Genomic DNA, 23,773 nt, shown 5'->3' with positions numbered 1-23,773 from the left:
ATTTGACCACTTTGAATCTTTGTAACAAAAACTCCAGATTTTCTGGCTGATCACGCTGTGCTAAAATTATGTGAGTCATTCCACGGGCGTCAAGAACAATGCGAACTGTGCCATCCTTCTTTGCTACAGCATATATTGGGTTTGAATATTCTCTATCTGAGCGCTCAATTATTTGATTATTCAACATCCTCTGTATTTCCTTGTTAACAGCTTCCCTTTCGCGAATGGTATCGCGCATGACTGACTACGGAATGGTTCATGATCCTTTACTTTAATTCTGCAAACACATCTTTTAATTAAGCTCAGTATCTTTGAAAATATGTCGACGTAGAACCTCAGTACGTCCCTCTATTCTTCTCGTTCTGCTTCAGGCAAGTCCACTAACGCTCAAATCTTGGTTTCAATTAATTTAGAGTACCCTCCTCGTTCCCCTCTCGCAGCTTAGCGTGCTCCTCCGACTTGTTTAAAGTTACAATTTCACCTTCTCCTCTGTAACGCATCTTCCTTATCTTCACGTCCGCACGCCCTTATGATCATCCACAATAATTCCGTTAAATGCAACTCTTCTTTCTTCAATGTCTTTCCTCGTCCGCAGACGACTCTCCTCAAAATTAATACTGCATTTCATCTCTGACAACCAATTGTAACCTCCCCCTCACTTATCGACCTTAATGACAGTGAAAAATTAAACCGCGTGTACCTAATGGAAATTTGGGAAAAGCAATCGTCACCGAAGTTAATTTGTCGGTAAAGAGGGAGGAAAGGGTTACATCTAAATGAAAGGAAAAATGCAAATGAAACTGGTGGAAATTAATTTTGAAAAGGGGTAAAGTTAATAAAGAGTAAATGTGCGACCGTTACGTTAACAATTAACTAGCGGTAATTAGATATTTGAGATTTGGGGGAAATTACGGTCGCCAGTCCTAAGGACAATTACTATAGTAACTGAAAGAGAAAGGTTATTACACATATAATTAGCACTAGAAGCGTGGAAACTGAAGGTTGACACGTGTAGTGTGAAAACTGAAAGTTTGTCAGAAGTAATAAATTTCGCCACACTCTGACTTAATTTAGCAAAAGAATTAATAAAACCGGAAAATTGGAAGTAAATTTAGTGACTGACTGAAATTAATAGTGAGCTTTGTTTCTGAAGCACATCGAAATTCAGTAAAATACGGTTAGTCTTGGGCTACCTCAACAATCATTTCAAAAGCTACTTGAATCTACGCAATTTAGAAATAAGAGATTTAACTTTGAACTTGAAATAACTGATTATGAACAATTAACAATAGTAAAATTTTGTACATACCAAGCTGAGCTGTAGTCACAGGTAAGCTAAAATATGGTAGCAAAACTCGCACTCATAATTTGTGCTTGTGTAATCTAAATATTGTAGCCAGCTATGAATACCTTAACTGAACTTTGAAATTAAAGCAGTTGAATGGAAAGATAGTACTTTAATGCTGGCGTCTGAATTTCAACGACACTCGGGTTCATTTCGGAAAAGGAAGGGACCCTGCTTGGTAATGCAATTGGGACAATGAGCAACAAAGGTTCATGCAAAGTTGCTGTAATTTTGTGATGCAACAATTTTAAAAGCTGAGGTCTGCCATACAGTTCTAAAACCCTACGTGCTTCCAGTCTTCCTTGTTGGTTAATTGAAGGTTTGAAGCCGTCGATCGAGGAGGTGGCGACAGTCACTCATTGTCGGCCGTCGCTGTTGCAGAAGCTGGATGTTGGCACGCCTCCTTCTCGACACGGTCACCAGGCGAAACGGGCTCTTGATGAACCAATGCTTCCCGTCCGCGACACCGTGTCAGAAACTATCATAGCAAGTCGAGCGCAATTACATGCTGCCAAACACCGAAAGCGCGGCAACTCGCGGGAGCGTCACACAACACACCTGCTCCACTGCACCACCCCAGCCAGACTCTGTCTGCCCGCGATCCACGCGGCTGCGTTAACACTCCCAAAGATCCTAAACACTATAGTTCTCCATACGACCTATCGATGTATTCGTTCGATAGCATAGTTTTCCCTAGGCAAGACCCAGCGTAAAATACAAATAATACTTACAAAGCAAACCAATTATACATCGGCATAAATGCGTAAATACGAGGGCGGTTCAGAAAGTAACCTCCGATTGGTCACAGTGCGGGTTGTGGGGGGAGTAGCGACGCCATCTGTGCGTTCACGCACTCAACAGGTCAGTCGGCATCAAGCCGTGGTCGAGTGAACGTCGTACCTGCGCTAGTTTAGTTTTTGTGGCAGTTTGAAATGTGCGCTGCAATAGAAAACCCCGCCAAATGTGAAGTGCGTGCTGTCATAAGGTTTTTTACAGCCAAAGGATATTCTGCAGCAGCTATTCATCGTGAGCTTTGTGCCGTGTACGGACCAAGAGTTATGAGTGAAGGAGTTGTCCGTGAATGGGTACGTTTATTTAAAAGTGGACGAGAAAACGTTCATGATGAAGAGAGGAGTGGTAGACCATCATTGGTGACTGACGAACTCGTTCAGACAGTTGATGCAAAAGTTCGTGAAAATCGACGTTTCTCAATGTCGGAGTTGTCTACTGGTTTTCCACAGATTTCTAAGACTCTCTTGTACGAGATAGTGACAGCAAGATTGGGTTACCGTAAGTTCTGTGCACGATGGGTGCCCAAAATTCTTACCGACCACCACAAAACTCAAAGAATGGCCTCTGCATTAGACTTTCTGTCACGTTATGAGGACGAAGGAGAACCATTGTTAAACAGAATCGTGACCGGTGACGAAACCTGGATTAAGTACGTGAACCCTGAGACAAAAGAACAATCAAAGATGTGGGCACATTCAAATTCGCCTACCAAACCAAGAAAAGCCTCGCAAGATTTTTCTGCCAGAAAACTGATGGCAACGGTGTTTTGGAATGCCAAAGGGGTGTTGTTGGTTGAATTCATGGAACGTGGTACGACCATTAATCAAGACGTGTACTGTGAAACAATAAAAAAGTTACGACGGGCTATACAGAACAAACGCCGTGGTATGCTGACTTCCGGTATCGTTTTTTTGCACGATAACGCCCGTCCTCACTCTGCTCGCAGAACAACGGCCCTTCTTGAGTCCTTCAAGTGGGACGTTATCAACCATCCACCTTACAGCCCAGACCTGGCGCCAAGTGATTATCACCTCTTCATGCATTTGAAGAAATGGCTCGGGTCACAGCGGTTTGATGACGACGAAAAGCTCAAAGATGCGGTCACAGGCTGGCTCCAGGCACAAGCGGGTGATTTTTATGCAGAAGGAATTTAAAAGCTCGTGAAGAGATACGATAAGTGCCTCAATCGCTATGGAGACTATGTAGAAAAATAGTGCAAAGATGTAGTTGTAAGATGTATATATTAAAATATTTTTATTTAACTTGGTGTATTTTTTTAAATCAACCGGAGGTTACTTTCTGAACGGCCCTCGTATATATGTATACAAATAGTAAAACAATTACAATATACAAAGACACAGAAATGTTATATCTTCAGGTAACAAAATAAGGAAAAAAATTATAGTACAATAGATGGAAATAGGAGGACATGCATTTCCGGCGTTACACAATCAACACCGAGAAGTAGTCCAACATTGAGAGAACCAACCATTGACACAGTCTCCCCTTGAATACGAAATCTTAGTAAAGCTTGTTCTTTAATTGGTTTGCTTCGGTTTCCAACTGTACTCACAATACGCACGCCCTTAACCGAAAATGTGGGAATGGGTACAAGATCGTTTGATTGCGAAATAGATTTTCAGAAATAGCACTTGCCTCGCTAGCTGAATCAATTAATGCATCCATAACAATACCACAGACTTCTACAAATAGCAACATAATTTCTTTATTAGTTTCTTCATCTTCTCGGCACAAATCCTGTTGGACGTCATTTACATGTTCACACTTTATGATATTTATCATAATATCGGAGCCTTGCCCCTCTGACAGAGGTTCGGAGCGGGTCGTCTCCGAAACTTTGCTTAGTTTAACTGTTCAGAATCTCGCTGATTGTGATCGCGGCTTCTTGCACGTTCTGGTGATCGATACTCTCCTCTGTCTCTGTCATTGTGTGGCCGGTTCGGCGGATGATTTGACCTGAATCCGTCTTGTACATTGTATCTGTTTCTTCTGTGTGTATCATCGTCTCGGCGATCCAATACTTTCGGTCGTCCCCCCCCCCTCCGACCCCCCCCCCCCCCCCCCACGGAACGTCTCACACCAGACGAGTGCAACCCCTATGTTTGCGTGGTAGAGTAATGGTAGTGTACGCGTACGTGGAGAAATTGTTTGCGCAGCAATCGCCGACATAGTGCAGCTGAGGCTGAATAAGGGGAACCAGCCCGCATTCGCCAAGGCAGATGGAAAACCGCCTAAAAACCATCCACAGACTGGCCGGCGCTCGGACCTCGACACAAGTCCGCTGGGCGGATTCGTGCCGGGGACCAGACGCTTCTTCCCACTCCGGAAAGCCGTGCGTTAGACCGCTTGGCTAACCGGATGGGCTTCGGTCGTCCTTAACTTGAAATTTCTTGCCGCGATGGGCTGTTAAGACTATTCGGGTAATTATTATAACTGTTTCGCTCACGTTGCTCCCGTTCGGCACTGAGCATTTCCATTCGGTCAATTGGCAAACACACGTGTTCCATTGTTAACTGTGGTGTGAGTGCTAACTTCTCACGCACCAAAAATGGTAGTTTCAGGATTAATATAAGCATCAGTTCTTCTTTATTCAGATCGATCAAGTACGCGTTGTCGTTCCAGTACATTTGCATAAATTCACGCATTGTACCGTGATGTCTTGCATAATTCGGCGGTGTGACAATTTTTTACTTTACATTGCTTTGTTGTTCATTCGACCAAAATTTGTTCAAAAATACTGCTTAAAATTCTTCATACTTGGTTTAATTGTCGGATACACTTATATTTCAAATATGTGCCTCACCCTTCGGTGGCTGACGCAAGTATCTATTTTAGCACGTTTCGTATAATGCCTCGGAAATGTTTGAATTGTTTAACGATCGCAACTGCGTGGATGCCTTGTTTCGGATCACAGTCATGAAATTTTCGACCGCTCAGTCCACTGTCAATAATTACTTGTGTGAAACCAAGAATATTTCTATCTGGTTCTCGTAATACTGCATTAACTTCATCACGCAAAATTTCTTTACTAATTCCTTTTGACAGTATGTCGTTGTTTGTTACCTTTCGCCGTACCTCATCTATCTCATCACTTAGTTCATCACACCGCGTTTTTAGGCTGTTAACCATCTTAATTATCGACTCTGTGTTGGCTTTAGAAGACGATGTTGACGATTTCGTCATTTTGAGCCTTAAATTTGTCATTAACTTTGCTAACAGTATCTTCCGTTTGCCTACACCGTCAATTAACTTGTATTTTAAGATCTGTAATTTCGCTGCCAATGGCCTCATGTTTGTCTTGACATTCTTTCGGAGCTCATCATGCTTTTGTTCAAACGAGTCGGTGAGTTCCGTTCGCAAATTATTAATCGCATTAGTTAGTATCTGATAATCATTTTTGATTTCCTAGTGGAACTTTTTTGTTTCCTCCTAAAATTTTGTTGTTTTCTCACAGGCCTTTTTATTTTCATCATGAAAAGCTCTTGTCTCCACACGAGCCTTTCTATTTTCCTCATGAACATTTTTGATTGCTTCTAAAAGTTGAGACATCCAGTCCTTACTGACAATAGCAGTTTCTGTTTGCTGGACATACACCGGTGTTGAACTTGTTTTAGGTCAATCAAAACTAACAATACCACTGTCCTCTGTCCAATTAACTGTAGTACTTTCCATCACATTAATTTCTTCTCCATCAACCACATTATTAAATTTTCCTCCCTCGTCTTTAGTAACATTACCGTTTTGTTCTGAATTAGCCATATTAACACTGTTCACAACAATCACTGTTCGTTACAACTTACGCCTGCTCTTTATTGAAAAGTTCGCTCCCAACTTAGAAGTCAGTAACACTATTGATTGTTCCTATTCCTGTTCATTCCTAAACAACGTTGAATTCAATTAATTTCGAAGCGCTGCTGTGCTGAGATGCTGCGGACGCACCTTTTACTGCGTTCTCTTCTCCTTCTCCGTAGTCTCCGAAGATTGCTGTGGAATCGAAGTCCGACCCACGCGTCGCCATATACTGTATAACCTCCCCCCCAGTTTCGCACCGAACTTTCTTATTCGCATACGCTGAAGATGAAGTTATATTTAACTAATTTAGCATAATCAGTAATAACTCCTTTTCATCAAACGCATTGTCGTGCCCTTCTGTTATTGTGAAATCTAAGGAAAACCACTAAATGATAACATGTCCTTTCCCAAATACTAGATTTTATTAATTAAAACACCCTTTTGTAAACCGGCCGTTATGGCCGAGCGGTTCTAGGCGCGTCAGTCTGGAACCGCGCGATCGCGATGGTCGCAGATTCGAATCCTGCCTCGGGCATGGATGTGTGTGATGTCCTTAGGTTAGTTAGGTTTAAGTAGTTCTAAGTTCTAGGGGACTGACGACCTCAGACGTTAAGTTCCATAGCGCTCAGAGCCATTTTGAACTGTTTTGTAAACGAACATTTATAAACACTCAACAGAAATCAAATACTGTGTGCCATTACACTTATATTCTGCCACTAATCTCCGGCCTCGCTACCGAGAAACCGTCTCTAGCCTCTCGCACACTGGACTTCCACCCACGGACTCTTAACACTACTCCTGTTCACCCACTCCTACACTGTTGACTGCACGGCAGTCTTTGGTTTAGTTTATGATAGGTGCATAGAACGTACAATCGATGCTATGTAAGGGTACAGCTACGTAAGGGTACTGTACCCTTACAGTCTCCACATCGGACACCTGTGGGAGGTAATCCAACATTCGAGCACTACACTCGCACACTGAACGATGCCCACTCAAACGCGACCATACGGCCATCCGCGACTATCTGCCACAATAGTGAGATAGTACACAGTTAAGACAGTGTGCATAGCCCTACTGACCAGAGCAATTGAGAAACGTGATTTTGTGTCGTCGTTCATTGCAGAGTCTCGTACCAGGGGAAACAAGGGAGAGGATATTGTTTGGTGGCCATATCCTCTTCTACAACATAACTGCACACATTTGTTAACAGGGTTCTTTATTTACCAGAACTTTATTTACCAGAACAGGAAGCTACTTATCTTTAAGCAAGTTTTTGCGGTACAACCTCTTCCGTAATAGTCCACGTTAGCCTCACTGCTGGTAGAATACAAGTCTCGCTATATACTCGCGTCTGGTCGCAATGTATTGACAGACACCAACTAGAATAGTGACTGAGCTGAGACTGCGACTGACTGTAACTGTCTGGTGACTGAGCCCTCCAGTCGGTGGCGGCGATCTAAACACTTGTGGTTTAGAGGGCGTTGGAGGCGCGTTGCTTGCGAGCTGGTCTTTGACTTTTCTCCTGATAGGCGCGCTTCATCCACCGCCTATTATCAATCTTCTTGTAACCTCTTTGCTGACCGTGTGCTGGCGACAGCTTACGCCAGCACACATGACGCAGTTCACGGACATAAGTTTTGTTCTTCTCATCCAAGAATGTCTAAGTTTGAAGTTGCTGTTACCATTCAAAATAAAACTTTCCTGCATCAATCAAAGTCACTTTTTATGCGACTAAAGGTGGTTTTATTTCTCAGCATCAGAAGAACTACCAAAAAAGCTTATTGCGCTTCTGAAGTTGCGCAACCGCCACCTACATGGTTTGAGCTCCCATCACAGTCTGCACAGAATAAGGGACGCCACTCCTAGATTTATCGTTCTCCTCCAAAACGCGTTTTTTACTGACAGACTACTTCTTTTCTCTGACTGTCTCTCACATCAAACTGCGTCTTACTTTTTCGTTTCGCCGGAGGTCTTCCTACGCAAACCTTTTAGAACATTCGAGAGACCTCTGCCCACTTCTAGCTGCCTCGCCTCATCCACTGCTATTCCTCATACGTTATTTTCTGTAACAATGGCCAAAAATGGCTGCATCACACATCGCTGAATCTTACTGGTCTGCTCAATTTAAAACCACGTCACATTCAAACCAAACGTTGGAATTAGATGTAGATTTCACGAATAAATTGTAAAATACCAGCCCCATATTTTACAACCTGTTACAGAATAAATTATACTTTCCCATTCCTTAAGGGATTATACAATATAATAACGCGGTATGTTCAGAAATGAGCTACTTACGCCTGAGTTTGCTTAAGGACAAATTATTTTGAAGGTAAAAGAAGAGGGGAGGGAGCCTAAGGGATCAATGTTCATTGACGACTTTTTAGAGACGATGCACAAGCTGGCTTTGGTGGAAAAGGATGGGATGATCAGCCAGCCATTTCACATACATGTTCTGCCGTCGACATTTCAGATGACGATAGCAGCAGTATTCCGTTGTTCTTCGAAGAAGTCTTGCTTATGCCCCGCCACATGAAGCTGGCATTTGTCTTGCCAATATAAAATGTGGAGTTACGTGAAGAAGGGGCAGTACTTCGCACTCTAATACTTCCCTCGTCAATATGCTGATGATCAGATCGTCTTCAGATCATACCCAGTAGCACCACACGCTATCACATTTGCCGTTGATCGGCTTTTGAGAGTCTCAAACTGCAAACTACAGTAGCTTGAAATTATATTAGAACAAATAAGCCCTCGGTCACAAATATTAAGTTAAAATTAACCAGGTTTCGACGCTACTATGAGCGTCGTCTTCAGAATTAAACTAACTGCTCTAAAACATAATAGGTATATAAGACATTAATAAACTAAAGTGTGTACTGACTGGAAAGAGATGCAGTACTTACAAGTTCATTCTGAGAAACAATCTAAGCCGGAAAGGCGACGTCATGAAAAATTGTAAATAAGATAAGATGGAGAGCCGCTAAGGGCTGCTCGTACCTGAGTGAACACGGGTTGCAACAAAACTGAGGTGCCCACGTTAGAAAGTGTGGGCAAGTAAACATGGTGTTGCTACGAGTGCCATCTAGTAGCCGCAGAAACAACTAGGCTACTGTACATTCAAAATTAGACACATGAAATTGTAATGAAGCTGATTCAGGCGTAACGTAAGCACTAGTAATAATAAGTTGAAGTTACATATTTATCTGCTTTAAACAGAGATACATTTTATAACGTGAAAAAAGTCAGTTATGACATACAAGAAAACAGCAAAGACGTAACAGGAAAATAACATTTCGGCAAACTGCACGAGGAAATCTGAATCAAAGATCAAGCAACGGCTTTATACAGTCGAAAAAGTTTTTATTTCGCAGCTGCAGCTGTTCGTTGAGAATGAGGCCATCATGACGAGATAGATGTTTGAAAATCTCCAATTCCTCTAAAACATCTAACCCACGGCCCTTTTTTTCGGTATGCAGAATATTGCTATCGCCAATGGCCTTAGGCACGTGTCCAGTAATTAAGATATGATCGGCAAAGGATGAATTTAGGGGACTGGTGCCGTTTTTTCTCAAAAGATGTTCTTTATATCTGATGGTGAAAGCACGTCCAGTTTGCCCTATATAATAGGAGGAGCAGGTATCACAGATGATCTTATAAACGCCAGAACTTTCTGTAGGGGAGTGAATGGATTTCAAATTATGAATTAAGTTTCTCTTCAGATTGTTATTAGTAGAGAAGGCAACATGCGCTGAATCTGATAGGAAATGGGTCCTACGAAAGGAATAGAAAAACTTTTTTTTTTGTTAACTTCAGCGCGTAACGTGTTGAGCGTGGTAGTTCCTGTAGTTTTCTTTTTGAGGATATCGTCCACTATGTTACGCGTATATTCATTATTGACTGCTATGATTTTAAGTAAATTAATCTCCTCATTAAATTTTTCTGTCGAAAGTGGTATAGAGGTGGCTCGGTGGACGTCAGAGTGAAAAAAGGCCATTTTTTGAGACTGTGGATGAAAAGAGGAAGCAGGCACGATTTGGTCAGTATATGTTTCTTTTCTAAAAATATTGAAAGTGATGTTATTGTCTTCTATTGTAAGCGTCAAGCCGAAATAATGTAATTGGCGGTTTTAGTTTTCGAGTTCAATAGTGAAAGAAATTTTTTCATGGAGGTCGTTAAAAAGTTTAAGTATATGATAAATGCTATCGGTGGGTCCATTATAGATGACTAGAATATCTTCAACGTATCTTGTGTAAGAAAGGATACCTAGTGAAGCGGCTGAGAAACGGTTAAACAGTTTTTTTCCAAGGATTGATAAAGATTTCGGCAAGGATGCCGGCTAAGAGATTGCCCATAGCGAGCCCATCAGATTGCTGATACAGTTGTACGTTGAATTAAAAAAATCGCTAATCTGTTCATCTGATAGATCTTTTTTTTAAATTGACGTAAATTTTCTTCCACGATGATGAGCGTCTCATGTACCGGGACATTGGTATAAAGATTTTTAATATCTAAGGAAAAGAGCTTGGTGTCTGAACTGCATATTAAATTTTTAATATTTTGGACCAAAACGTAGCTGTTGGGAACGGAATAATTATTTTCGAAAATGAAGGATTTTTTTCGAAGTTTCGTGTAGAAATCGGGCCAAAACGTGATATGCGCTATTCATGCTATTGGAAATTGGACGTATTAGATGATTAGGTTTATGAATTTTGAACTGGGACCGAAGTTTAGGGGGCTGAGGGTTCATATTAATGAGTAGTTTCTTTTGGAAAGGTTTTATAAAATAACTAAGAAGCATACCATTTGTACTTAAATATCACAAACACTTATGGTGTTAACTATAGTTTTAATATTGACGACATGTGGACGCAAATTTACGAACATCTAGAGATTTGTAAAATAGGTATAATGCAGAAACACGAGATGAAGCTAAGCAATCTTTTTTGTCGTATGGACATGTGTGCTAGCACTACTTAGCAGCCTTACGAATGTATATAACAGCAAATAACAACGACGTATAAATGTGTCACTTTGTATAAAGTAGACATGGCTTAAAGCCAAAACATCTGCACTTGATAAGCCTAAGGCCGAAATTGCAACAGTTAAAATAAAAAGTTTAACAGTCACTGGCGTAAACATGATGTCTTTCAATAAAAATTACTAGTTTCTATCGCAATGTTCGCCGTATCGGTAACATAGCCTCACTGTACATGACACCCACTCAGCTCATATACTTTGAACTTCTGATTATTCACCTGTTTTTGTTTTAGAGGGCTGGTTCCATCTTACGGACTACCCTGTACATAGGTGCCACGAAAAGAAATATCAGCATCCATTTAGTCGAAAACAGGGGGATCTGTCGTTTTCGACAAACTCATAAGTCGTCCTTAATGAAACATGCCTTTTCCTGTGTGGACAACATGAAGCATAATTTCATAAGTAGAATTATCTTGTGCCCTTGGCAACAGAGGTAATAGAAATTTGTAAATACCATAATTATTTTGACATAAAGGCAGAGAGAATTAAACTAAAATACGTGAGGCGACCCTGCATAAAGAGAGGAATTCTAACGAACGATTTGCGGTGATGTGAAGAGGCGTCTCGCAGTCAGGGGTGAAGTGAACAGTTTCTTGCATGTATACAACCCTCGCCCCCACAGTAACAGCTGAAGTATCTTCCGGTAACATACTTAACTGTTGTTGTCTTGCGTGTACTATTATGTTCATAATTATCGCTGTAGATCTCTCTAAATACAATTATTTTACAAATATTTTGATCGTCAGCGAGAAATTTCGTACATACTTTTGCTGTTTTAGAGCCCTTTCTCTCTACTGGCATTCGAAATTCCATTTCCACAGCAACAGTAGACGAACACCTATTTTTATCTATTTTTGTTTTTGTCAAGGCGAAACGCGTATGGCAGTAAAACCTCATTTTATTGAGTTGTAATCTGAACTACCTAAAATAATAATTATTGACATAATATTTCCCGGCAATTTATATTCAGCTTACGCAAGCGCTCAGTATATCTGAGTGCAGTATTTGATCGCTTCTCTCTAACTCCTGGAGGAAGAGGGAGGGATGGCGAGAACGTGTTGGTACGGGGGCGGGGGCTATGGTTGGAGGACAGTTACTAATAGCAGTGTAGTGTACGTGTTCGAAAAAAATCGCGAGCGGATGAAATAACTTGTTTTTACCAGAGATTTAGTAAGCTGGCCTGTGCAGTACTGAGTGAAATATATATCACTAATGGGGGCGCTGAAAGCTCCTATCAGAGAATCACGTAGCGTAACTCTAATACTGTCATAAATTGTAATCAGCTTCTTCAGTCTTACCGAAGTTTAAATTGTGGCCATGACTCAAAGAAAGGAGGCGGACGTGGGGCAAGATAGCGAAGTGTGAGCCCCACACGAAGGGGCATATATCACGCAATGAACGGCCAACAGCGTGCGCTTAATCCACCATGAGTTTCAAAAAGAATACCATGGGTTTCATAATTAGTTAACATTTATTAACACTGGTAAATAACACCTACATTAAAAGTCAACTGGAGCAGTTGGCTTTAACAAGTGTTAAGAGTTAGTGCCATATGTCAAACGAAACACATCCAGCCTACAGTCGTGTTTTTCCTGAAGTATGTCAGCACGCACGGAATGATTAACGCAACAGCTGTCTCAGTCCTGTTTCTCAAGTGGAATGTGTCTGCAGCTATTGGAGTTACGTGGAAACTCCAAAGAAGGAAATCGTACAATGGATGCCTTGGTAAACAGGCTATGACATTGATCCATCCAGCTGTCATGGAGAAACTCGTTTATTTATTTCATTTAGTTTCATTTTACTCATTCGCACAGTTATTTTCAGATGCTTTCTTTCATTTAATCGGGCGTTCTTAGAGATAACAGTTAACATTTCAATACGTATGTAGTTATATACAGGGTGATTCACGAAGATATTCAAATATATTAATATGTTATTCTACAAGTAGAACTAAAGAAAAACGTACATATAAACATAGGTTCTCAAATGTTTAGTTACGGAGTTACGGCTAATAAAAGATTTTGCCTGAAATTTAGCAACTTCGCTAATATGAAGACATAGCAAAACTGTATGACGTTAAAATAAAACACGATTTTCATTTATTTTGTTGTTATTGGTCTGGTGAATCTAATAAAACATGTCCCAAACGTGTATCTGTAGTAGTTTTCCAGAACATCCAGAAAAACAACAGACGAAGTTAAGTACAAACCTGTGAAACTGAAACGAGCAACAGAATCTGTTCATAGAAATGCGGCTAAAGGCATTGAACTAGGTGGAGACATTTTTGAACATTTATTGTGAATGTATTGTTCGTGCAGATGGTTGTCTTGCAAACGTCCCCATCTGTTGACTCAGGGTTCGAGACGTCGCTGTACGATCCGTTACAGCAATACGGATAAGATGCCTGTCATCTCGACTGCTTGTGATACGAGGCCATTGGGATCCAGCACGGCGTTCCGTATTACCCTCCTGAACCCATCGATTCCATACTCTGCTAACAGTCTTTGGATTTCGACCAACGCGAGCAGCAATGTCGCGATACGATAAACCGCAATCGCGATAGGCTACAGTCCGACCTTTATCAAAGTCGTGATGGTACGCATTTGTCCTCCTTACACGAGGCATCACAACAACGTTTCACCAGGCAACGCCGGTCATACCTAACATTTTGCGTTTAGTATCATTGTTTTCGGCCGAGAAAAAAGATGTGGTGCATTACTTTCTGGGCAACAAAAATGGTTCAAATGGCTCTGAGCACTACGGAACTTAACTTCTGAGGTCATCAGCCCCTAGAACTTAGAACTACTTAAACCTAACTAACCTAAGGACATCACACACATCCATGCCCGAGGCAGGATTCGAACTTGCGACCGTAGTGGTCGCTCGGTTCCAGACTGTAGCGCTTAGAACCGCTCGGCCACCCCGGCCATTCTCTGGGCAACACATACACACACAGCATTCTGATTTATCGCTCACTAAACGAAAAAAAAAGTGAATCACTCAGAAGACGGAGACGGTCGAATTTCAGTGTAACTTCGCACACGAACACACCATCAAAGGTAATGCAAATGATTAGATCAGCAGTCCTATGTGACAGATAAAACGTCCATCAGATTGTATTAGCGTTGTTCGCATTTAGTGCTCTTACCCGGTCTAGTGGAGTATATAAGGTGTGCAAACAGCGTCATATGAAAAGCGTGCACTGTGAAGATGCCATGGCCGCGCGGGATTAGCCGAGCGGCCTGGGGCGCTGCAGTCATGGACTGTGCGGCTGGTCCCGGCGGAGGTTCGAGTCCTCCCTCGGGCATGGGTATGTGTTTGTTAATTTAGGTTAAGTATTGTGTAAGCTTAGGGACTGATGACCTTGGCAGTTAAGTCCCATAGGATTTCACACACATTTGAACATATTTTTGAAGATGCCATGTACTCTGGTCAGACAGCTTTACCAGCCTCTGATAGCTTAAAAGGGGCCTCATTTTGGGTCTACACTTGGCCGATTGGTCAATTCGTGCAACGTCCAGATTTGTGGAGCATTCGGATGCGACTGTGGCACTATGTTGGATTCTATGACAATGTGATGGCATGCATACTCGTACTCAAGTTTCCGGTCGACCGCGTTTGACCGCCGCAAGACTGGACCGCCATATTTGGCACCAAGTGCATCGTAACCGCTTCACATTTAGGCCTGTCGGTCGAGAACAAGTAATAGACTCCGAGTAACATTCCGTGTCATCCTGCGCCATTGGTCAGTGACAAGCAGCTTCCTGACTGGGGAATTACCGTCCCACGAGCAGACTCCCTATGGCACCAAAACACAAACGGCGTTTGGAGCTGTGACGTGACCGGGAAGCATGAACAGCTGATGAAAGATGTGTCATTTTGTTCAGCGATGAATCGCGACTCTGCACTACCCCGAACGACGATCGTTGGGTGCAATGGCAGCAACTTGGGGACTCCCAGTCCATATGCTAACTGATGTTAAAGGCCCATATCGCAAAACAAACACCGAAGTAAAGGTAACTATTTAAAAAGGAAGAAGAAAACTGTAAACCATATTATCAGACAAGGGTCTCGCTAAAACCCAATTATCACTCAAAGGTGTCGCTTATTGTCTGCTTATTTAACTCTTACATAGATGAAATGCATAACTGAGATATGATAAAGAGCTAAGGCATGCGAAGATATTCTTTACAGATGAACAAAAAATTGTAGCAGCATCAGCAAATATTCACGATAGTGAGTCCATCAACTGTTCTTCAAGAGATATAATTTTGAAATGTCTGTTATTAAAACTAATATCCAAGCATTTATTGTGAAATAGCCCGCTACGGTCGCAGGTTCGAATCTTGCCTTGGGCATGGATGTGTGTGATGTCCTTAGGTTAGTTAGGTTTAAGTAGTTCTAAGTTCTAGGGGACTGATGACCTCAGATGTTAAGTTCCATAGTTCTCAGAGCCATTTGAACCATTTTTTTTAAATAGCCACAAGGGCAAAATTCTCAGTAGGAGACAAACCTATGACACAGTTTCATGTTTTTAAATACCTTAGTTGTGTTTTAAGTTTAGAGAGTTCCATTGACTCTAAAAGTAAATAATTTTCTAGTTAATGCGCCACAGTTTAGTCATAGACAGAAATTTGCAGAACATTATTCGTAAGGAGTATACTGGTGTAAAATGAAGCATCACATGTTAAATAGATAAATTACCTTGAAAGAATGGCCAGTAATAGATATCCTAATATAATGTACAATTACAAAGCCAAAAAGAACATAAATACGAACCCTCGAGAAAGACGTATAAAACTATCATGAGAACTTTGAAAACATAAAGCTCTTCGCAAGAGGAAGCCTTGATGTTGATTATGACGTACCTACAAATGTTAGGAAGACGTAGTGGCTTCTGTTTATTCCAAGTTCTTGTTGCTTCCATTAGTTCCTTTTGTAATTTTTTTCTTAAAGAAACTGGCAATGTGCTTTATTGTAATGGAATATGAACAAATCGATATAATGAGGTATGTGTGCTCTTGACATCGTCTTCTTTAACTTTCTGAGAAACACTGTAATGGTTACACAAGGAGGAAATGTAGCACAAGAAAATTTGTTTGTAATCGAAACCCATGTCATTAGCAGTCTTACTGTAAGTCGCACTTTCAGGAACGTAGGAGGAAACGGTTGAACGGTAGTTGTACAGAAGCACTCTCTGTCACACAATGGGGAATGTTGATGTAAATGAGGATGTGAAATAAAAATTATGTACTGCAATTAAAAAATTTTGTCTCTCTCCTTCTCTTCGCGACAAATATCCAGTACTTATATCTACAGGCTTTAATTTTCTCTCTAGTTTCTATATATAAGATAATATTCGTCGAAGTATACTTTGCAAACAGCTCCAAGTAATATGTTATGACTGATTCGACTGCCCCTCTCATCAACATAAGTCAAATGTCTGAGTTTAAACAATAAACGACTGACGTAATCCAAGAGGAAATAGGCGCTAAAAAACTATGTGTGATATTCAACTTTACCGCTACATGTTCATGGGACGCCTTCGATTATTCACTGAGTGTTGTAATGAAACTTAAGCATCTAGTAGGCCGGTGCTGAGCAATTCATTGTGTTTGTTTGCCCAAATATTCGAGAAATTGTTGTGGTAAAGTTTATGAATTAATGACAGTACTTAAAACTGCTATTTTAGAACTAAGAAACTGAATTCTTCAAAGACACTCACGGTCTATGTGTTGATATAATGGACTGATATTCCTCCACTAAATACTTATACTTGCTGCATTGTTAAACAAGAAATGCTTCTCTACATTTAAGAATGAACATCCCACACAAGAGATAGTACTTTCCACCGGAGTATACTCCACGATTGACAAAAAAAGTCTGAAACTGAACTAAAAGTGTGTTGTAGGTCTGGCATTCATGGCTATCGCAAATTAACTGAGCTGCTGAAATTTATCTTGAGAAAAAAAAAATAAATAAATAAAACGAAACAATGTTCTACTCTCGACGGTTTGAATAACTACAACAGGGAAAGAACTCTGTTTTTCACAAGTGAACACATCAAATTTTCTAAAAAGCGCTCTGAATTCGAAAAGCCTAAATGTGCTTGCAGTGCTTTCAATGGAGAAAAATTTCGTCACATGTTATCCAACGATCAAGGAGAAAATCATTGATATTTTTCCACTAATTGAAACAAAGAGAATGTAATTCCTTTTTAAGTTAATAGTTCAAGCTTGAACTGTAACAGTTTAGGCTGAAGTAAGTAAATTTTATTTTACTTTGTTCTTTTAGTATTTTATAAAGTTTCAGCATAAATCTTTTTATATGTGTTTCATTCCTTTTATACAAGCTTAAAACAAAAGCTAAAACATTCCTTGAGCAGTACCCAGGCTGATTTTAGCTACGAGCAGCCGCTGGTGTCAAGTATCATATGCATACTTATGATAGGGAATATTTAGAAGTGTTGATAGCTGTGTTGAAAGAACTGACATAATTTTAGCACTGAAAACAGATTAACGGTAAACAAGGGAAAGACGAAGGCGATAAAAAGTAGTAGAAAGCAGAATAACGCCTTGTTTATCGTCGAAACTGGACACGGCAAGCAAGTGAAAAAAGCGAGAGAGCGAGATGAAACACGATATCCAAAAAAGGTAGATAGCAAAATAAGTTTGTCGCAGACGAAGACAGCTTTCTTCGGTAAAAAATTTCTGCTGATAACAGACGTTGATTTGGAAATTAGGAAGTAGTTTCTGAAATTTTATGTCTCGAACACACTGTTGCGTGGAAGTGAATCGTGAGCCATTGGAAAACCTGAGAACTGAGAATAAGAACTGGAAACTTTTGAAATGTGGTTCTGTCAATGGATGTTGAAAACTAATTGAACAGATTGTGAGAAATGAATACACACTAAAAAGCGTGGTTGAGATGGGCTCTAAGTAGAAGAAGGGATGAAGGAGTAGTAAATCTGTTACGGCATCTAGAGATAGTCTAGAGATTGTTACTGAAGAAGCAGCAGAAAAGGATAAGAACCAGAAAAACATTAGAATGTGCATAACTATTTTGTAAAGGTCGTTGGGTGTAATTGTTACGTAGACATGAAAAGATTAGTGGGAGCGGGCGTTGACTGCAGGGAAAACTACGAATTTGTAAATTAAACTTTTCGGGACTGGGTGAGCGTTTGAAAAAAAGTAACCATACTCTAGGTGGGATACGAGCTAGCATTTAATCACGCCGCAGATAAAGGCCCTTCGCTTCACGTCTTAGAAGAATTTGACATTTTCGTAGAAAAGAAGAAATATCAGAAAAATTTATTAGTAACAAATGGCAGTAGTTTGCCATATTTCGATTTAGTGTAGTAATGGAAACACAATGGTTTTTCGTGAGTCTCGCTCAAGATTAGTACTACAGTATCTTTGCTTTTACATTGCCATAGAGACTGCAAACCCTGTTTCACTGCCATGATCTCTGACGCCGACAATATAACAGCCAATGACTGTAGTTTAAACATAAATGGAAGATGTTCTTGGATGACATTGTAAGATTCTATATTATCACACTTCGTTGTATTCTTCACTGTATAAATTCCAGAGTGTCTGCCGGTGTTCTCGTTAAATTAAAGAGAGAAACCGGTCAATAAAACATATGGAGTGCTACTTGTGGCTCTCCTGAAAAACTTATTACCATCATGTGCATGCCTCGGACTCTTGATGTCATTCGAGCACCACACCGGTTTACAGTGTGCAGTGTCTGCTGCTACCGGGACCCCGCATGTTCTTCACGGAGACTAAATTGTCCTTTAAACCAGGAAACCAATTTTGACAGCCCATCTACTACGTGGGATGAATGTTCACTCCGCACACACACGAATACCATCACTTTCTGGCAATTGCCGTCCTTAGGTCCGGTTTCCTTCGTCTTGTTTATAACTATGAGGCATTTCGCTTCACATGACCTTCATTTTAGGAACATAACTACAATTTCTGACGATATACAGTTATTGTCAGAATGGAAGAGGTGGACACTGATTTACTCTCTGACGGCCGGTCGGTGTGGCCGAGCGGTCCTAGGCGCTTCAGTCTGGAACTGAACGACCGCTACGGTCGCAGGTTCGAATCCTGCCTTGGGCATGGATTTGTGTCATGTCGTTAGGTTAGTTAGGTTTAAGTACTTCTATGTTCTAGGGGACTGATTACCTCAGATGTTAAGTCCCATAGTACTGAGAGCCATTTGAACCATTGTCCGACGCCACCTCAGTATCCAGTTGTTCAACAGTCTAAACGGCTTCACTTCATCACATGTGCGTTCGAAATTATTGTTTTAAATATTCTTTCACTTGGGTGTACTTACAACCCCTGTTGGACCATCCGCACCACCATTTTTGTAGCACTTTTATTTTAGGGTCGTCTGGCGCTCTCCGAACGTAAATTACCGGTGACGACTGCCTTTATGAAGTCTGGCTTCAGCTGTTGGTTGCGTCAGTAATGCTCTTCGTTTCACGTTCGAACAACGCATTAAGGCATTAGACCCACTTACTAATTATATATATATATATATATATATATATATATATATATATATATATATATATATATATATATTACGCGGAAATACACCCAAGGGTATACCGGCTTGTTACGAAACAGGTTGTTCAGTCTCTGTGCGACTACATTAAACGACCTAACGCGTCAATTTGGACCCTCAATCAATTTTACCAGCTTTTCAACAACTCAGTACATTTTAATTTCGGAATGAAAATTTCGCTCTACAGTGGAGTGTGCGCAGATATGAAACTTCCCAGCAGGTTAAAACTGTGCCGGACCGAGGCTCGAATTTGGGAAATTTGCCTTTCGTGGACAAGTGCTCTACCGTCTTAGCTACCCAACCACGACTCACGATCTGTCCTCACAGCTTTAATTCCGCCAGTACCTCGTCTCCCACCTTTCAAACTACACAGAAGCTCTCCTGCAGATCTTGCAGAACTAGTACTCCTGGGAGAAAGGATAATGCGGAGACATGGCAATGGGATGTTTCCAGAATGAAATTTTCACTCTGCAGTGGAGTGTGCGCCTATATGAAACTTCCTGGAAGATTAAAACTATGTGTAGGACCGAGACTCGAACTCGGGACCTTAACCTTTCGCAGTTTCCTTTCTTTCAGGAGTGCTAGTTCTACAAGGTCTTCAGGAGAGTTCCGTAAAGTTTGGAAGTAGGAGACGAGTGACTGGCGGGATTAAATCTGTGAGGAGGGGTCGTGAGTCGTGTTTGGGTAGATCAGACGGCAGAGTACTTGCGCGAGAAAGGCAAAGGTTCCGAGTTCGAGTCGCTGTCCGGCACACACCTTTAATCTGCCAGTAAGTTTCATATTTTAATTGGTTTGAGTGTTCCTTCCAGTATGTGCTGTCACCATCAAACCAGCTGAGAGACTGAAGACTTTTAAAAAACGAATCAAAATCTCTAATCAACAGAAATGATATTTGGGTATAAATAATTTCGACCCGTTGTTACTGATGTGAACGTTATTAATGCTGACTGGAAGGACAGAAAGTGAGCTGCTGGGCCGTCGCTCCAGGCCAGGGAGCCATGCGCTGGAGTCGGCGCAACACCTGCGGGGCGGTGTAGGCGTGACGCGCGCTGGACGCATTTTTCACGGCAGACCTCTGGCCTCCAGGACGCGGCCCTGGAGTGGGCGTGTAGGCGGCTGCGCTCCAGGAATGCGGCCGTCACCTCAGCTCTGCTCATCTCGGGCCGGACCTGGACCTGCGGCTGGACTTCTCGTCTCCTCTGTTGTCCGCCGCCCCACAAAAGCCGTGACGTGACGCCGCGCCGGCCCGGCACCACACGGAGGCTGCTGGAACAGTGCTGCCACCTGACCGCCCTGCTAGGCGTCTGTGTGAGACCCGGCTCACAGTGGAAGCACGCACCCAACGGGTCACCACAGTTGTAGTACATAAATGCTTACCCTGACAATGTAACTCCCTATTGGGTTCAATACGAGGGTCGTTCAATCAACATGTCTTATCCATGTCCTATTTTTCTACGTAGTCTCCATAATGCTCTATGGCCGTACACCAACGTTGTCGAAGAGCATGTATTCCTTTTTGGTAAAATCTCTAGTCCTGTAGGCGTAGCCATGTTTTCACTGCATGACTGACACTTTCGTCATCTTTAATGTGTATTCCCCATAGAGAATCTTCAAGCGGCGCTAACAGATGGAAGCCCGAGGGTGCCAGGTCTGGACAGTAGGGTGGATGAGACAATGATGTCTACCCAGTTTGGTGATGTGTTCCCGGGTTTTCAGACGTGTGTGGGCGAGCATTATCGTGTTGGAGCAAGATTTATATTGCATTCTTGTCCGATCGAATAAGTCGGAAACGGTTCTTGAGTTTGTTCAGTCTTCACTTATGCCTCTGAATTGGTGGTTGACCCTCTAGGCGTCACATCCACGAGAATGACACCATCACAATTCCAGAAGACTGTCATGATCACTTTTCCGGCAGATGGGGTTGGGTTGGGTTGTTTTGGGGAAGGAGACCAGACAGCGAGGTCATCGGTCTCGTCGGTTTAGGGAAGGAAGTCGGCCGCGCCCTTTGAAAGGAATCATCCCGTCATTTGCCTGGAGCCATTTAGGGAAATCACGGAAAACCTAAATCAGGATGGCCGAACGCGGGATTGAGCCATCGTCCTCCCGAATGCGAGTCCAGTGTAGATGGAGTTGTCTTGAATTTTCTTTAGTGGTGAATGAGGATGATGCCACTCCATGCACTGCCTTTTTGTTTCCAGCGCAAAGTGGTGCACCCAGCTTTCGGCCCCCCCCCCCCCCCTCCCCCCAACGATCCGTGGCAGAAAGGCCTCTCCGTCGGTCTCAAAACGCTCCAACAATTCAGATGAAATAGCCTTTCTTTACGGAATGGACAGTGTCTTGAAAGGAGGATATAAGATGAACATCAACAAAAGCAAAACGAGAATAATGGAATGTAGTCAAATTAAATCGGGTGATGCTGAGGGAATTAGATTAGGAAATGAGACACTTAAAGTAGTAAAGGAGTTTTGCTATTTGGGGAGTAAAATAACTGATGATGGTCGAAGTAGAGAAGATATAAAATGTAGACTGGCAATGGCAAGGAAATCGTTTCTGAAGAAGAGAAATTTGTTAACATCGAGTATAGGTTTAAGTGTCAGGAAGTCGTTTCTGAAAGTATTTGTATGGAGTGTAGCCATGTATGGAAGTGAAACATGGACGATAACTAGTTTGGACAAGAAGAGAATAGAAGCTTTCGAAATGTGGTGCTACAGACGAATGCTGAAGATAAGGTGGGTAGACCACGTAACTAATGAGGAGGTATTGAATAGGATTGGGGAGAAGAGAAGTTTGTGGCACAACTTGACTAGAAGAAGGGATCGGTTGGTAGGACATGTTTTGAGGCATCAAGGGATCACAAATTTAGCGTTGGAGGGCAGCGTGGAGGGTAAAAATCGTAGAGGGAGAGCAAGAGATGAATACACTAAGCAGATTCAGAAGGATGTAGGTTGCAGTAGGTACTGGGAGATGAAGAAGCTTGCACAGGATAGAGTAGCATGGAGAGCTGCATCAAACCAGTCTCAGGACTGAAGACCACAACAACAACAGCCTTTCTTTGAACCTTGTGGTCCTCTGTGAGCATTCGTGGAACCCATCGTGAGCACCTCTTTGATGCGCCGGTCGGCACGATTAATGGCATCCGCACGATTCAGCATGTCTGGAGCAGAGGCTGTGACAGGACATCGCGAGCGTGGCTGGTCAGAGAGCTCTGTTTCTGCATTTCCTGAGACTGTAACCTTCTTTACCCATCGCCCAACTCTACTCCTATCAACTGCAGCATCGCACACAAACGTTTGTGGCTGTTCACACCACGGTTTTTTTCTCTGCATACAAGAATTCAATAACAGCACGATGTTTTTAACGCGAATCGTATGTAGACGCCATTTTGACGCTGTACAAGGGTTCTGCCATCTGCCAGAACGGATCGGAACTTCACCGGCGTACAGGAACAAACATCAAATTTGAAGCACCATCAAGGACGTTTGTCTATGTTTAATAATGGCTTTTTTTTTTAAGTGTGGGGCATTACTTATTGAACGACCTTCGTAAATGTCTCTCCTCATTAAGTTTTGAACCTCACAGAAACATTTAATAGAGGTAATACATTTCAACATTTAAATCTCTTCAGTAAGTGCACCCCTGGTAATAAGCAAAATATCAAGCTGGTTTTTGGTCACTTGCCACACATTCTGCAGCACGTCTGAGGTGACTGTGCTCATTGCATCTCTGACGCATTGTTGCAATGTCACAATATAAGGAACTACACGGTGTCCTTCACACAGCCCCAAACAAAAGAAATCTACGAGGGTAATGTCAGGTGATCTCGGGGACCATGGAACTGAGACGTCTCTGCCAGTCCACCTGTTGGGAAAGCTATCATTAATAAAATTGCTGACTACTACAGCCCAGTAAGGGGGAACGCAATCTTGCTGAAAGATGACAGTGCCTTCCATATCCTGTATCTGGGGAACGGCATAATTCACCAACATATCTAAGTAAACGTGTCCACTGACATTGCTTTCAAGGAAGAAAATGGGCCAGTCACTGAATCACGCATTAACCCACACAGCACATTAACCTTTGGACTGTCCCGAATGTGTTCTCGTACGACATGAAGATTTTTTGATTCTCAGTTCCAGACATTATGGCGGTAAACTAAGCCGCAGACTTGAAATGTAGCCTCTTCGGAAAAAACACACG

The sequence above is a fragment of the Schistocerca nitens genome, chromosome 8, assembly GCF_023898315.1.
Source record: "Schistocerca nitens isolate TAMUIC-IGC-003100 chromosome 8, iqSchNite1.1, whole genome shotgun sequence".
NCBI lineage: Eukaryota > Metazoa > Arthropoda > Insecta > Orthoptera > Acrididae > Schistocerca > Schistocerca nitens.
This window is presented reverse-complemented; position numbering follows the sequence as displayed.